This window comes from Coregonus clupeaformis, chromosome 16, assembly GCF_020615455.1.
Source record: "Coregonus clupeaformis isolate EN_2021a chromosome 16, ASM2061545v1, whole genome shotgun sequence".
Classification (NCBI taxonomy): domain Eukaryota; kingdom Metazoa; phylum Chordata; class Actinopteri; order Salmoniformes; family Salmonidae; genus Coregonus; species Coregonus clupeaformis.
In genome coordinates, this window is record NC_059207.1 from 56288364 (window position 1) to 56306103 (window position 17740).

The following is a 17740-nucleotide window of genomic DNA, read 5'->3' on the forward strand; positions in this document are numbered from 1 at the left end:
AAAAACATTAAGTGATAAGAAATGTTACTGACATCTGAGTTCGTAGCACTTTTATGATTTGAGTTCTACTAACCGTTGGAGATGTTTAAGTATCCACTACTCAATTTATTTAATGCTAAGCCCTTCAAAGGAAATAGCATTTCAGGCCGTCACTCGGCTGCTCTGGGGAAATTGATCTGAAAGCCCATTCCCTGCAAGGGAGCCTAACAGCAATACGTAGACGCCAGTATTTTTCTAACAAGAATTCCCATTACCACCGACTGACTCATGGTTGGTGAAATAACTTTTTTTAGCCGGGCTGAATGTCTTCAATAAAACTCTTTCAGAGGGATTTGAGGAATAGTTTAGATGGAGAATGAAATAGATGGAGTTGACTAAATGCAAAAACTAAATATACGATCCTGGAAGTTTTGTGGCACTTCTTCACAACAATGCCACTACACATCAAGTGGTGATTGAAATGCTACTCATGCAGTTCAAGTAGCCTCGACATCCAAGAGGTTTCTGCAAAAGAGCAGCCTGCGGGGGAGAAAATCTTGGTGCAGTTGATAGGAATGCAATGTTCCCCTCACATCTACAAACAAGATAGCTTCAATTCTATTAGCCTCAGCAGGGACGACTGAATACTTATTTTGTTGATAAAAAGACTATCAAGTCCAAGTATTGAACTATATTGAATGAAGTCAGATTATGTAAACAGTAATACATCCAGCCCAAACATCACATATGAAATCTGATTTTATATGTTTGTGTGATATTGGTACCTACAGTATTTAATTACATATTTATAGGATATTTGTGTTGGTACTTGGATACCTCCTTCTGAACAGATGCAATATCACTGGAAGCAAACACCAGCCCCCCTTTAAATACACAATCCATAATTCGTCTTGCAAATAGTCCGGGTAGCCATTTGAGTAGCTGTTCAGCAGTCTTATGGCTTGGGGGTAGAAGCTGTTAAGAAGCCTTTTAGACCTAGACTTGGCGCTCTGGTACCGCTTGCCGTGCGGTAGCAGAGAGAACAGTCTATGACTAGGGTGGCTGGAGTCTTTGGCAATTTTTAGGGCCTTCCTCTGACACCGCCTGGTATAGAGGTCCTGGATGGCAGCAAACTTGGCCCCAGTGATGTACTGGGCTGTACGCACTACCCTCTGTAGCGCCTTGCCAGGCGGTGATGCAACCAGTCAGGATGCTCTCGATGGTGCAGCTGTGGAACCTTTTGAGTATCTGAGGACCCATGCCAAATCTTTTCAGTCTCCTGAGGGGGAATAGGCTTTGTCGTGCCCTCTTTACGACTGTCTTGGTGTGTTTGAGCAGTATAAGCTGTATAATAAATTAGTTGTAACCATATTGTTATAAGGTATTGCAAGTCAGTTTCACTAAGTTCATGAGGTATTTCTAAATTATATTCTTCAAAAATCTACAGGTGTATATCGTTGATTTGAAATGACTATTGAGCAGGTGTAATATATTGCAGAATGTACCTTTTAAATGTTACAACAGTGTTGAGAGATGTCCAAGTGAATCAGGTTCTATTGCGTCTTCTGAGCAGCTTAAAGTACAGTAGGTTACACTTATTAAAATGCAAATCTGACAAGTGCAGCTCTGTCGCCAGACTCCCTTTGTCCCTGCTGTATGTATGCTCTCTCCTCATACACACTGTCTCTCTTCAGTAAGACTTTATTTGGATAGTCCATCTGTAGATGCTCTACAGACTATCTACAGACTATCAGTAACAATTGAACTAACAATTTACTAACCCTAGCCCTAACCCTAATCTTAACTCTTATCCTAACCCTAGCCCTAACCTTAACCCTTACCCTTATTCTAAACCTAGCCCTAACCTTAGCAAGCAGTTGCTTATTAACAGATAGTTTGTTGATACTATGACCATCTGTAGAGCTTCTACAGGTTGACTATCCAAACTATCCAAATACAGTGACTCTCTCTTCTTCTCTCTTTCCATCTCTCTCTTTCTCTCCTTCTCTCTCTCCTTCACTGTCTCTCTCTCTCTCGCTCCTGCTCTCTCTCTCTCTTAACACTCTCTCTTTTTCTTTCTCTCTCTCCATCTCTCTCTCTCTAGCCCTCTCCTGCTCCATCTCTCTCAGGTGTAAAGGTGGACAATCTAGTGTAGATATCAGGACAATAAATGTGACCGGAGCCACCCTGCCAGGCCATCAATTATAATGACATCAGTAATCTGGTGTGCTCAGGAGTAGCGGTGGGGACTAGGAGGGATCATAGGGGATTGAATATGGATCTCTTTCAGTAGGAGGCCTGTCCTGATGGCCTGGGTTGGCTGGCAGCAGAGCAACCAACCAGAGCTATGGCTTTTCCCTCAGCAGATGAGATGGAGTGTGTGTGTGCGTGTGCATGTGCTTGTGTGTGTGTGTGTATGCACGTACGTGCGTGCATATGCATGCGTGTGTGTTGTGTTCACACTGACCTCATGTCCTTACCTCACCCATTGATCCCATCCATGCCCTGGCCAGAGTCAGATCGCATCCAACATCACTTCCAACCCAGCAGGCAAATCTGGTTGTAATGACATCATTTCATCCAGTTTTGCCCTCTACATGGAAACCAATGCCCAGGTCCTCCTGATCCAAAGCCTGGGTCCAGGTCAACAGCTTTGTTGGAACACTATTATGAACATGATCTTGTGTGTCCATTTCAAGCCATTTCCGTGTGTGAGTATGTGTGTGTGTGCGTGTGTATGTGTGTGCATGTGTGGGCTTGATGACATGCTGTGTGGGATTATTCTGACATCCATTTTGGGTTCTGTGCTGTGATGATTACGCTGGGAGAATTGATCTAATGAGAGCAGAGATTCAGAGATGTCTGGGTGCCTTGCTCAGATATTCATATCGCTAATCAGAATCTGAACTTGTTTTTGCTTGTCTGTTCAGTAAACCCAATCATCGCAGCAATTAACATCAGTGAGAGAGACAAGCCCTGCCGACACCTAATCTCCTCCCAGTAAGCAAATTACTATGGAGGCTTCAAGTATAGGGGAAACATTTCAATTCTCAGAAATTAATTCTGATGTTGGATGGTAGGGATCCCTAAACATTCTGGATTCCCAGAAACTCAAGGAATGATTGCAGCTATGACTTATTCATAGAATAATACCAGTGTTTTAACAATTGACTACCTCTGTCATATTTATATATATATATACACTACTAGTCAAAAGGTTGGACACACCTATTCATTCCAGGGTTTTTCTTTATTTTTTACTATTTTTTACATTGAAGAATAATAGTGAAGACATCAAAACTATGAAATAACACATATGGAATCATGTAGTAACCAAAAAAGTGTTCAACAAATCAAAATATGTTTTATATTTGAGATTCTACAAATTGCCACCCTTTTCCTTGATGACAGCTTTGCACACTCTTGGCATTCTCTCAACCAGCTTCACCTGGAATGCTTTTCCAACAGTCTTGAAGGAGTGCCCACATATACTGAGCACTTGTTGGCTGCTTTTCCTTCACTCTGCGGTCCAACTCATCCCAAACCATCTCAATTGGGTTGAGGTCGGGTGATTGTGGAGGCCAGGTCATCTGATACAGCACTCCATCACTCTCCTTTTTGTTTAAATAGCCCTTACCCAGCCTGGAGGTGTGTTGGGTCATTGTCCTGTTGAAAAACAAATTATACTTCCACTAAGCGCAAAGCAGTTGGAATGGCATATCGCTGCAGAATGCTGTGGTAGCCATGCTGGTTAAGTGTGCCTTGAATTCTAAATAAATCACAGACAGTGTTACCAGCAAAGCACCCCCACACAATCACACCTCCTCCTCCATGCTTCACGGTGGGAACCACACATGCGGAGATCATCCGTTCACCTACGCTGTGTCTCACAAAGACACGCCGGTTGGAACCAAACATCTCAAATTTGATCTCATCAGACCAAAGGACAGATTTCCACCGGTCTAATGTCCATTGCTCATGTTTCTTGGCCCAAGCAAGTCTATTCTTCTTATTGGTGTCCTTTAGTAGTGGTTTCTTTGCAGTAATTCGACCATGAAGGCCTGATTCACGCAATCTCCTCTGAACAGTTGATGTTGAGATGTGTCTGTTACTTGAACTCTGTGAAGCATTTATTTGGGCTCTAATTGCTGATGCTGGTAACTCTAACGAACTTATCCTCTGCAGCAGAGGTAACTCTGGGTCTTCCTGTGGCGGTCCTCATGAGAGCCAGTTTCATCATAGCGCTTGATGGTTTTTGCAACTGCTCTTGAAGAAACTTTAAAAGTTCTTGACATTTTCCGTATTGACTGTCCTTCATGTCTTAAAGTAATGATGGACTGTCGTTTCTCTTTGCTTATTTGAGCTGTTCTTGCCATAATATGGATTTGGTATTTTACCAAACAGGGCTATCTTCTGTATATCAACCCTATCTTGTCACAACACACCTGAATGGCTCAAACGCATTAAGAAGGAAATAAATTCCACAAATTAACTTTTAACAAGGCACACCTGTTAATTGAAATGCATTCCAGGTGAATACCTCCTGAAGCTGGTTGAGAGAAGGTCAAGAGCGTGCAAAGCTGTCATCAAGCCAAAGGGTGTTATTTGAAGAATCTCAAATATAAAATATATTTTGAATTGTTTAACACTTTTTTGATTACTATATGATTCCATATGTGTTATTTTATAGTTTTGATGTCTTCACTATTACTCTACAATGTAGAAAATAGTAAAAATAAAGAAAAACCCTGGAATGAGTAGGTGTGTCCAAACTTTTGACTGGTACTGTATGTATATGTATAATTCAAGATCTCAACTTAATTCTATTATATATAGTTCACCCAAACTATTATTATGTTAGATCTAAAGTTAATGCCATTGACTTAAAGTTGGTCTGGGCTTTGACTAGGCCATTCCAAGACATTTAAATGTTTCCCCTTAAAGCACTCAAGTGTTGCTTTAGCAGTATGCTTAGGATCATTGTCCTGCTGGAAGGTGAACCTCCGTCCCAGTCTCAAATCTCTGGAAGACTGAAACAGGTTTCCCTCAAGAATCCCATCCATCATTCCTTCAATTCTGACCAGTTTTCCAGTCCCTGCCGATGGAAAAACATCCACAGCATGATGCTGCCACCAACATGCTTCACTGTGGGGATCGTGTTCTCGTGGTGATGAGAGGTGTTGGGTTTGCACCAGACATAGCGTTTTCCTTGATGGCCAAAAAGCTCAATTTTAGTCTCATCTGACCAGAGTACCTTCTTCTATATGTTTGGAGAGTCTCCCACATGCCTTTTGGCGAACACCAAATGTGTTTGCTTATTTTTTTCTGTAAGCAATGGCTTTTTACTGGCCACTCTTCCGTAAAGCCCAGCTCTATAGAGTGTACGGTTTAAAGTGGTCCTATAGACAGATACTCCAATCTCCGCTGTGGAGCTTTGCAGCTCCTTCAGGGTTATCTTTGGTCTCTTTGTGGCCTCTATGATTAATGCCCTCCTTGCCTGGTCCGTGAGTTTTGGTGGGCGGCCCTCTCTTGGCAGGTTTGTTGTGGTGCCATATTCTTTCCATTTTTAATAATGGATTGAATGGTGTTCCGTGGGATGTTCAAAGTTTCTGATGTTTTTTAATAACCTAACCCTGATCTGTACTTCTCCACAACTCTGTTCCTGTCTTGTTTGGAGAGCTCCTTGGTCTTCATGGTGCCGCTTGCTTGGTGGTGCCCCTTGCTTAGTGGTGTTGCAGACTCTGGGGCATTTCAGAACAGGTGTATATATATTGAGATCATGTGACAGATCATGTGACACTTAGATTGCACACAGGTGGACTTTATTTAACTAATTATGTGACTTCTGAAGGTAATTAGTTGCACCAGATCTTATTTAGGGGCTTCATAGCAAAGGGGGTGAATACATATGCACGCACCACTTTTCCGTTATTTATTCTTTAGAAGTTAGTTATTTTTTTCATTTCACTTCACCAATTTGGACTATTTTGTGTATGTCCATTACATGAAATCCAAATAACAATCCATTTAAATTACAGGTTGTAATGCAACAGAATAGGAAAAACGCCAAGGGGGCATGAATACTTTTGCAAGGCACTGTATGTACTAGATTTTTGCCTCGATGCCGGAGCTCCTCTCCGTAGTTCAATAAACAAAACAAAAACAATAACAAATGTGCCTGGGGCGGCCAGTGTTGCTGTTTCTCCTAATGCGGATCTCTGCTTTAACATTGTAGTTAGTCAGCTAGCGACCCCAGCCTTACAATAGTGCTGATCTTTACGCTCTGTTCCGAGACTTCCTTCATCTTTTGGAAAATTCTGGCGGTTTCCAATTAATCTTTCAGCAGTTGTGCTGTGGTAATTGACAGGTTATGTTTTCTCTCTCTCCATCACTCCCTGGGACGGCTTAGCATATTGAGTTCCGTGCCTGACTGTGAAGCGATTCCCACCATGCCTTTAAAAGGCAGCGCTTGAAAAGGCAGCCTGCCGGTCGCCACACTATTCTACACCGCAGAGAAATATGAGCCCGGAGAGAGAGCATGCATGCTCCTCCTCTCTTGTCTTCCTTACTCTCTCAGTGCTTTGCTCCCTTCTTTCACGTTCACACACTCACTCACATTCATGCACAAGGAAGCACACACACACACCAACTGTCACACTCCCCGCTGCACACTGACTCACACACGGGTTAGGCGACAGAGAGAGCATATTGTGAGAAGGAGGTGTATTGTAAATACTATTGTGCATGATGTTGGCATCTCCTACTGCCTCCTCAGAGTCACAAAAAACTGCCAGAAATAGGAGCACCCTCGTATCTGTTTGTGCGTGCATGCGTGTGTGCTTGAGTGTGTGTGTGTGTGTTGACTGCTCAGGAGAAACGCCCATGAATGAGGTGCACCCTCCTCTGTGTGATAAAGGTGTTATGACTCATTCTTCAGTTTACTTCTAGGCTTCTCTCTCTGTTTTCTGGGCAGCAGGTACGCTACTTATTACGTAAGAGGACATCATCATTTAGAGCATCATTTTCCTAAAGCTCTGTTTCTGCCCACACTGTGGCCCTGATATTTGTGTTTATAAACTGAGGGGTGGGAGTTTTTGTTTTTACTTCTGTGTTAACCGTCTCCAAACCAAAGCTTGGCTGGTTTTTGGGGCGGTTACCGCACAATTGAAATTATTCTGTAGCAGTTATGCTTCACTGTGGGTGGAGACAGAAATTGACAAGTGCTGTTTTAATTTCCCATCATTCAACGCTTATTGTTTTTCCCTGAATCAGTTTCAGAGGCCCAACCCTGTAATAATAACAGTGGTGCTTCTGGCCTGTATTGAGTGGAATATGACTACATTAAAAACCATGAGTATCCATTAGGTCCATGCTCCACTGTGAGGGGCAGCTCACCACTGACTGGGCTGAGGCAGGTGGTTGTTCAGCAAATTGATAAATTATAGACTAGGAACTATATTACTAATGAAGGCTAGGGCAGTAGTGGTTCTGCTATCAACACCACACAATCTGAAAGGGGTTTTGTTGAAGCAAGAGCAAAAGGTCCCCCCTGTCTTATTCATTATGATCTGAAAAGCAAAACTGATCCTAGATCAGCACACCTACTCTGAGAAACTTTGTGAATACAGGCCCTGTCCTTTCTGTTTAATCTGCTATGAAAGAAAAACAAATCTCCCCATCGACAGATAATGTCTATGTTTCATCTCGCTTTAATGAGAGGGTAACTTTTCCTCATCAAAATGAAACTGACATTGAAACAGCTCCTTTGAAAAGGATTCCATTGTCAATAGTTTGGCGGATTAATTCCATTCCATTATCTCTGCTAAGAATGAATGCTCATTTGATATAGCCTGTCTGGGTTGCTGCCTCGCTGCTCCGACAGGATAGGCTTATTAGTTTGTTATAATTGGTTAGATTCATCCGGCATATCGTCACCGGTATCTCCATACGAAATACATTCCCAATGCACCACCTCTTTAAACAGGCATCGAGGGCCATAGCTATGCATATTAGAAACATATTACAGTATCGACTTCATCGGTCACTTTGCGGCGAACCAGCTTCCTTTAACAGCTAATTAAAGCTATTAAAGAGTGCGTGAGCTAATGCGTTTTCTATGCTAGATAACTGAAACACAGCATTTAGTTTTACTCCCAGGTCAAGATGAGAGTAATTAACTGAGTGTTAAAGTCGCAGCGTGGTCCGACGCTGCATTGGTTGGTCCAAAAGTTCTCTCTCTCAGACTGGAGGAGCTTGAGGACGGGTTAGGCTGATAGAGAGAGAGACTGCGTCTCAAATGGAACCTTATTCCCTATGCAGTGCACTTCTTTTGACCAGAGAAGAGGAGGAGAGTCTTCTGGAGTGGTTTCTACACTTTAATTCCAAGCTCTACTTGAGGATCCTTAAATAAAAATCAGGCACGCATGTCTCTTTCTCGGTCTGTGTCTGACTCTGTTGGCCGACTCCGTAATGAAACAAATGCGTGTATAAAGCATTTAGCTACTGAAGAGAGCGGGAGAGAGAGATTACCAGAGGAACAGGGTTTACAGGAAGAAGAGATTCTGCAATTTTCAATTTGTTGACTTTAAACTGGTAGCGGGACATCACACCACATGAGAGGATGTGTATTTAGCACATCTGTTGAACCATCCATGAACTCCATATGTTAGTTTGTTGTCACGATCGTCGAAAGGAGGAGACCAAAGCGCAGCGTGTTGAGCGAACATCGTAGACTTTATTTAATTAAAGAAACCACGATCAAAAACAACAAACCAAATAGGACGAAAGTGAAGTCCAAATACTGATATACACTAACAGCAACAAGGAAACAAAAACCCCACAAAACCAAGGTGAAACCACACCGTATAAATATGGCTCCCAATCAGAGATAACGAGCCGACAGCTGACACTCGTTACCTCCGATTGGGAGTCATATGACTAATCAACATAAAGAACAATTAACCCAAACATAGAAATGCACAACCAGAAATCCCCAGCATAGAAATACACCCAACCAATGAAAATAAACAACCCTGGCTCAAATATCAAGGTCCGTGGAGCCAGAGTGTCACAGTACCCCCTAAAGGTGCGACCTCCGGGCGCACCAGCATACAGTCTAGGGGAGGGTCTGGGTGGGCGTCTGTCCAGGTGGCGGCTCTGGCCCAGGTCGTGGTCCCCACCCCACCTTAGTCACTATCCGCTTCCGTATTCCCCTCCACATGACCACCCCCCAACTAAACCCCCACTGGATTAAGGGGCGGCACCGGACTAAGGGGCAGCACCGGACTAAGGGGCAGCCCTGGACTAAGGGGCCGCACCGGGCTAAGGGACAGTACCTGACTAGCTGGCTCTGGCGGATCCTGGCTGGACGGCTCTGGCGGATCCTGGCTGGACGGCTCTGGCGGATCCTGGCTGGACGGCTCTGGCGGATCCTGGCTGGCGGAAGGCTCTGGCTGATCCTGTCTGGCAGAAGGCTCTGGCTGATCCTGTCTGGCAGAAGGCTCTGGCTGATCCTGTCTGGCAGAAGGCTCTGGCTGATCCTGTCTGGCAGAAGGCTCTGGCTGATCCTGTCTGGCAGAAGGCTCTGGCTGATCCTGTCTGGCAGAAGGCTCTGGCTGATCCTGTCTGGCAGAAGGCTCTGGCTGATCCTGTCTGGCGGAAGGCTCTGGCTGCTCCTGTCTGGCGGAAGGCTCTGGCTGATCCTGTCTGGCGGAAGGCTCTGGCTGCTCCTGTCTGGCGGAGAGCTCTAGCGGCTCCGGTCTGGCGGACGGCTCTGAAGGCTCATGGCAGACGGGCGGCTTTGCAGGCTCAGTACCGACGGGCAGCTCCCTGCGGCGCTTGGCAGACGGACAGTTCAGACGGCGTTGGGCAGACGGGCAGTTCAGGCGCCGTTAGGCAGACGGGCAGTTCAGACGGCGTTGGGCAGACGGACAGTTCAGGCCCCGTTGGGCAGACGGCAGACTCTGGCCGTCTGAGGCGCACCGTAGACTTGGTGCGGGTGGCCGAACAGGCCGGACCGGGCTGGCGACGCGCACCGTAGTCTTGGTGCGGGTGGCAGGAACAGGCCGGGTCGGGCTGGCGACGCGCACCGTAGTCTTGGTGCGGGTGGCAGGAACAGGCCGGACCGGGCTGGCGACGCGCACCGTAGACTTGGTGCGGGTGGCAGGAACAGGCCGGGTCGGGCTGGCGACGCGCACCGTAGTCTTGGTGCGGGTGGCAGGAACAGGCCGGACCGGGCTGGCGACGCGCACCGTAGACTTGGTGCGGGTGGCAGGAACAGGCCGGGTCGGGCTGGCGACGCGCACCGTAGGCTTGGTGCGGGTGGCGGGAACAGGCCGGACCGGGCTGGCGCCGCGCACCGTAGACTTGGTGCGGGTGGCAGGAACAAGCCGGGTCGGGCTGGCGACGCGCACCGTAGACTTGGTGCGGGTGGCAGGAACAGGCCGGACCGGGCTGTGGAGACGGACAGGAGGCCTGGAGTGAACAGCGGCCACCACCCGTCCTGGCTGAATGCCTACCCTCACACACTCTGTGTGAGGCATCAGCACAGGACGTACAGGGCGGTGTACCCCTGGCCTGGTGGCCTCCTGGATACTCCCCCTTTTCTCCTCCGTCAGCCCCGTCGTCCATGCCGTGTGCCCCCCCCTAAAAATTTTCTGGGGTTGACTCACGACCCTCCGACGATGGCCCTGCTGCCGCCGTTGCTCCTCTCTCGCCAGGGCCTTGATCCTTCCCCAAGGTCCCTTGCCTCCGAGCATGTCCTCCCAGGACCACGATGTGCCCACCTGGGCCATCGCCAGCCTCTCCATCTCCTTGCCCGGCGCCTCCTCCCATGTCCAGTCTCCTTGCTCCTGGACACGCTGCTTGGTCTTTCTTTGGTGGGTTTTTCTGTCACGATCGTCGAAAGGAGGAGACCAAAGCGCAGCGTGTTGAGCGAACATCGTAGACTTTATTTAATTAAAGAAACCACGATCAAAAACAACAAACCAAATAGGACGAAAGTGAAGTCCAAATACTGATATACACTAACAGCAACAAGGAAACAAAAACCCACAAAACCAAGGTGAAACCACACCGTATAAATATGGCTCCCAATCAGAGATAACGAGCCGACAGCTGACACTCGTTACCTCCGATTGGGAGTCATATGACTAATCAACATAAAGAACAATTAACCCAAACATAGAAATGCACAACCAGAAATCCCCAGCATAGAAATACACCCAACCAATGAAAATAAACAACCCTGGCTCAAATATCAAGGTCCGTGGAGCCAGAGTGTCACATTTGTGCCGTTTTCTGAGACTTCTTATCTGGGTTTTAGAGATTTAACACAGACAATCGGTGAGGTGACATGACACAACACTCAAGAATAAATACAACATGTGGGAGAGAGAGAGAAGAGGAGGAAACGGGGAAATGGGTGTCAAAAGAAAATATCAAAGGGTTTTTATTATCTTTAGCCCCATAGAGTGTGGCCATGGCCATCCTACACATTTCACAGTATGATAAATGTGCAATTTGTGACTTGTGTGGGCAAGGTTACAGTATATGGAGTTAAACTGTACCTTTAAAAAGCCAGCTAGATAAATGCAGTAAGTAAAACAGAATACGAATGGCCACAGGTTAACTGGATAAACACACAAATAAATGTATAGATAAACAGAATAATACATATTATTTCCATGTGTCAGGCTAGAGGAGAGAAAGAGAGATAGAGAGGGAGAATACTATAGTACAGAGAGGCTGCAAGAGAGAGGGAGAGAACTATAGTACAGAGAGGCTGAGAGAGAGAGGAAGAGAATACTATAGTACAGAGAGGCTGCGAGAGAGAGGGAGAGAATACTGTAGTACAGAGAGGCTGCGAGAGAGAGGGAGAGAATACTATAGTACAGAGAGGCTGTGAGAGAGAGGGAGAGAATACTGTAGTACAGAGAGGCTGCGAGAGAGAGGGAGAGAATACTATAGTACAGAGAGGCTGCGAGAGAGAGGGAGAGAATACTGTAGTACAGAGAGGCTGTGAGAGAGAGGGAGAGAATACTGTAGTACAGAGAGGCTGCGAGAGAGAGGGAGAGAATACTATAGTACAGAGAGGCTGCGAGAGAGAGGGAGAGAATACTATAGTACAGAGAGGCTGTGAGAGAGAGGGAGAGAATAATGTAGTACAGAGAGGCTGCGAGAAAGAGAGAGGGAGAGAATACTATAGTACAGAGAGGCTGAGAGAGAAAGGGAGAGAATACTGTAGTACAGAGAGGCTGCGAGAGAGAGGTAGAGACGTGAGAAAGAAAGGCAGACAGAGAGAGGGTGGGACCAAGAGAGAGTATGTGCGAGAGAGAGAGACAGAGAGAGTATGTGAGTGTGTGTGTGAGCGAGATGTGAGTCCTGTTCAACATAAGCCACGGGGAGCTGTGTTGCCTCGCTGAGTCTGCAGTATCGCCTCTCCTCAACATGTTCAACACAGGAGGAGAGGAAAAAGGGCCAGGCATTCTACTGGCAATTTGACTGCCTCTTCAAAGAGATATTAACATAGTGCCGGATCCCTTTTATCTTCCGTTAATTTCAAGGATGTCAGCCCAAATTTAAATTCTGTGAAAATAAAAGGGACTAAAAATATCAGATGGAAAAAATAATGAAAAAAAGAGAGGAAGTGAAAAAAGAGGAGAGTAAAACAGGTTGAGGACAGACAGCTGGGAGGAATGAAAATGCATTCTCATTAATTAACTGCATCGTCTACCGTCGGAAAGGCAGACAGACGCTCTCACAACCGTCACTATGTCAGCTGTAGTATACAGGTGCCATACAGTCTTAAGGACACAGGTGTAACCATATTGAAAGAACTGGAATGTAGTGTTTGGCAGGAAGGACAACTTCCTGGTTTGTGATTTGAATTATATTCCCAGGTGGGATCGTTAGTGCGTCATTGTACCACTATCATCTCCATGAGCAGCACCCTACTCTATGATAATAATACATTAATGATAATCATATTCTCTGTAAGCAGCAACAGTACCGTTAGGCTGAGAACGGTGTCCTGCCTGCTGCCTCCTGCCTGCCTGCCTGCCTGCCTGCCTGCCTGCCTGCCTGCCTGCCTGCCTGCCTGCCTGCCTGCCTGACTTCCTCAGCTCAGCTCAGTTCAGTTCAGTGGGTTGAGCTGCCAATGGAGGGCTGTTAGGATCAGAACTAAAAGTGGCATGAGAATAACACAAACTGTGATACAGTGTGCCGTGCCTCCCTCCCACAGCATCAGGGAGATGGGAATATAATCTATTTCAGTTATTCTATCGTTTGCCCCAATACAGCAAAACACACATCCCATCTCCGCCTTCCACATACAAAAACCTCTCTCCCTCTCTCACCGCCCAGTAGCAGAAGCCCAATGTATCCAGTACCAATCAAAAGTTTGGAAAAAGATTGCATGGCTATGTGCTCGATTTTATACACCTGTGAGCGACGGGTATGGCTGAAATAGTCGAATCCACTAATTTGAAAGGGTGTCCACATACTTTTGTATAAACAGTACCAATCAAAAGTTTGGACACACCTACTCATTCCAGGGGTTTCTTTATTTTTACTATTTTCTACATTGTAGAATAATAGTGAAGACATCAAAACAATGAAATAACACATATGGAATCATGTAGTAACCAAAAAAGTGTTAAACAAATATATTTTCAATTTGAGATTCTTCAAATAGCCACCCTTTGCCTTGATGACAGCTTTGCACACTTTGGCATACTCTCAACCAGCTTCACCTGGAATGCTTTTCCCACAGTCTTAAAGGAGTTCCCACTTATGCCGAGCACTTGTTGGCTGCTTTTCCTTCACTCTGCTGTCAAACTCATCCCAAACCATCTCAATTGGGTTGAGGTCGGGGGATTGTGGAGGCCAGGTCATCTGATGCAGCACTCCATCACTATCTTTCTTGGTAAAATGGCCCTTACACAGCCTGGAGGTGTGTTGGGTCATTGTCCTGTTGAAAAACAAATTATAGTCCCACTAAACCCAAACCAGATGGGATGGCGTATCGCTGCAGAATGCTGTGGTAGCCATGCTGGTTAAGTGTGCCTTGAATTCTAAATAAATCACAGACAGTGTCACCAGCAAAGCGCCCCACACCATAACACCTCCTCCTCCATGCTTTACAGTGGGAAATACACATGCGGAGATAATCCGTTCACCTACACCTCGTCTCACAAAGACCCGGCGGTTGGAACCAAAAATCTCAAATTAGGACTCCAGACCAAAGGACACATTTCCACCGGTCTAATGTCCATTGCTCGTGTTTCTTGGTCCAAAGCAGGTCTCTTCTTCTTATTGGTGTCCTTTAGTAGTGGTTTCTTTGCAGCAATTCGACCTTGAAGGCCTGATTCACACAGTCCCCTCTGAACAGTTGATGTTGAGATGTGTCTGTGACTTGAACTCTGTGAAGCATTTACTTGGGCTGCAATTTCTGAGGCTGGTAACTCTAATGAGCTTATCTTCTGCAGCAGAGGTAACTCTGGGTCTTCCATTCCTGTGGCGGTCCTCATGAGAGCCAGTTTCATCAGTTTCATCATCTTCTGTGTACCCCCCTACCTTGTCACAACACAACTGGTCGACGCAAACGCATTAAGAAGGAAAGAAATTCCACAAATTAACTTTTAAGAAGGCACACCTGTTAATTGAAATGCATTCCAGGTGACTACCTCATGAAGCTGGTTGAGGGAATGCCAAGAGTGTGCAAAGATTTTGACTGGTAGTGTAGCTCAAAAACAAAGATCAAATGACAATTACAAGTTAATCTCTCAATAAGATTTAGTACAGACCACACACACACTCACACTCTCTCTCTCTCTCCTCCAATAAACTCTTGCTACCTTGCCTGACCGACTAACTACAGAGTTGATTAGTTACAAAGCTGGGACAGTTTCCAAATGAATTGCATTAGTAGAAACAGGACAAAACAAGCAACTTGTTAGCTGTCTATGTAAACAAATATTCAACTCATCATATGAGCTCCACTGTGCTGGCATCTACTACCCTAACGCGACAGCTAAGCTGTCAAATAATAGGAAAATTAGGTCTATGAATATCTGCACCTAGCAAACATGACCAACCATAACCTAAGCCCAACAGCTAAACACAAATTACTCTAGCCTTGATTTTGGTGGCTAGTTAGCTGGTTGTCTGTATGGCAAGCTAGTGAAAGTGACAGCTGAGGTTGACGCTTTGTGAGCGCAGCCCAAAATTACCATAACACACAACTTTTCTTGCCTGACAGACTAACTAGTTAGCTAGCTATCTATAGCAAGCAGCTTGGGCCATTTCTATATGAAATGCATTGGTACAAACAAGACAAAACAACCAACTAGTTAGCTGACTATATACAGCTAAACACTGCAACTATTTCCATGAGACAACACCGCTGATGTGCTAGCCTGTACCAACCAAGTTATCATGACATGACAGGACTTGCTTATCTGTGAGCTATTCCTCAAGTTTCAAAGCATCAAACATCGACAACACCAAACATATATCTGCTGTTTACTTATTTCACTCACCTCGATATCATCACTTTTCAAAGTGCAAGGACGTGTGCGTATCCGTATCACCAACCAACATAAATAAAGCCTATTTCCCGGGTAAAAGTCGTGTCTGCTTCGGCGCTGTCATTTTGAGTAGTGAAGTAAAAAAAAACGTTGAAAAGTCAAATGACAGCATACCATGTTTCCGGTTTCTGGTTGATGACAACAGCCACGCGAATACAATAAGAGGTTGTTAGCAAGTTAATTTTGCGATATTGACACAGATATTATTGTTAGAAAAACAAGGCAGTTCGCGGATGCATAGTAATATAAAGAAAGGCCGTCGGCGGCCGTTTTGGGTTCTAAAGGAATAATTATTAATGTTAAAAATGACCAAAGATAACAGTAACTTTGTTAAATTACCGGATGCTTTGCAACCCTAGTGATAACTAACACAACTAATTAGCTCAGCTAATTGACTTTCAAGTAATTGGAATGGCATGATGAATGAAAAGCTGTCAGAGGTAGCATCATGTCATTAGTTACTACTGTACTTCAGTGAATGCTTGAGTAGCAACACACATTGCTACACACATTGCTGTTATGAGATGAGATCAAAACTAAGCCGATGAGGTAGCTTCATAATCTTTCTACCCTCAGAACAGAAAGGTTTTGACTCCTTAGAACTTCATTGGTGCATTTACTCCAGGAGCTAAAAGGAGTAAGTCAAATAAGTCAAAACACCAATGAACACGGAGGCAAGTTCAGAGACATTCAGGATCATCATACTGTTCTGAAATAACTCTGACACATGTTGGGTTCAGTGGTTGCCAAAACGCAACAGCTGCTGCTGTGACTCGCCACTCAAATGTTGCCCTAGAGTCGCTGGAGCTCCCGTTGGTTTGGATCCATACTGCTGTACTTTTGCTTCCCTCCATTTTGTAATCCCTCAGATGTACTGTATGTTGCTGTGGTAATGGCAATACAGAGGGTGCAGAGAACGGACCATGAGTTTCTCATTGAATTCGGAAAATGATTCATCTTGTTTGAAAATGCTATTTGAAATTGTGCTTGTGTGAGTTTGTACATATTGCTTGGAGCAATCACTAAGAAAGCAATACAGCTGCAAAGGAAATGCTAAAGCATAGTCTGAGAGACATCTTTAAATGTATTCAGTGTTATATCACTCTCTCCTCAGACAGCTTAACACTGCTTGGATTGCTTGGAGTGTATAAGGGGACGTTTTCAACCTCTCCCCAAACATGAGAGACAGCTAATGTCTCCAGACCTCCTTAGCTGCCTACTCAAGGAGCTGCCAGTCACCACTCCAAATGCACAGCTCCATTCGGCCTCTTATCTGAGCCGCTGACCACAGCCACCATTGAGGTCTGGCTGATTGATGTCACTTTATCTCTTCAAGCTGTCCCCTCCTTCTGAAGAGGAGAGGATATATCTTATCTGTTCAGGTTTGGGGGCCTGGGCCCTTCTTGCACCTCTAGGGGACTGACTGAAGTAGCAGGCCTGGCTGACTCCCATTGGCATCGTGCAAGCCTTCACATTCAAAGTATTGATTTAAGTGTTACATCTTTAAGGATAAGTTTACTTTAAGTCCTCTGTCGTCCTGATAGGATCTCTATCTTAAAGATAGAGGAGAGAGACTGTCTGAGATTCATCATGTCGTCTCATAGTTCTGCATGGTGGTGTTCTATCCCAACGGACATTTACCCAGGCTTAAAGGCAAATACTCATGTTTGAATAGCCTCGTTTTGTTTAGAGGACCTATACAGACCTTTTTATTTTTATTCACCGTAATGCAGTCCTACTCACAATGTATCCCTTTCTCTAACTGTTTATCGCTCTATGACCCGTCTCCCTTTATGTTTATGCTTAATACCTCTCTCTTTCTCTCATGATTTCTCTGTCTCTGTCTTTCTCTCTCTCTCCCGCTCTCTCTCGCCCAATATGATCAACCTGGTCAGTTTATACCGGAAACATCCATCTTATAAACCTTCCAAGAACTAAATCCCTTGTCAGGCACACTCACATACACACACAACGACACTAAACAAAACAAATAAATCTGTTTTACACATAAGCAGACACGATAATATAATATATTCAAAGGTACAAGAGGATTTCATCGGATTGCATTGCCTTTGTTTATTTATCCCGGCTTGCTCCGACGTTCTGATATTCAATTCAAAAAATAAAAACTTTAATCCCTAAAGTCCTTTCTTTCCTCCCAATAATGCGATAGC

General features: G+C 45.0%; 1 protein-coding gene across 1 annotated transcript in view; it reads left to right on the plus strand.

The window, feature by feature from the left end:
• The window catches only part of LOC121585227 (reticulon-4 receptor-like), a 94438-nt gene that overhangs the window by 30421 nt on the left and 46277 nt on the right, over window positions 1–17740 (plus strand). The window lies entirely within an intron of this gene.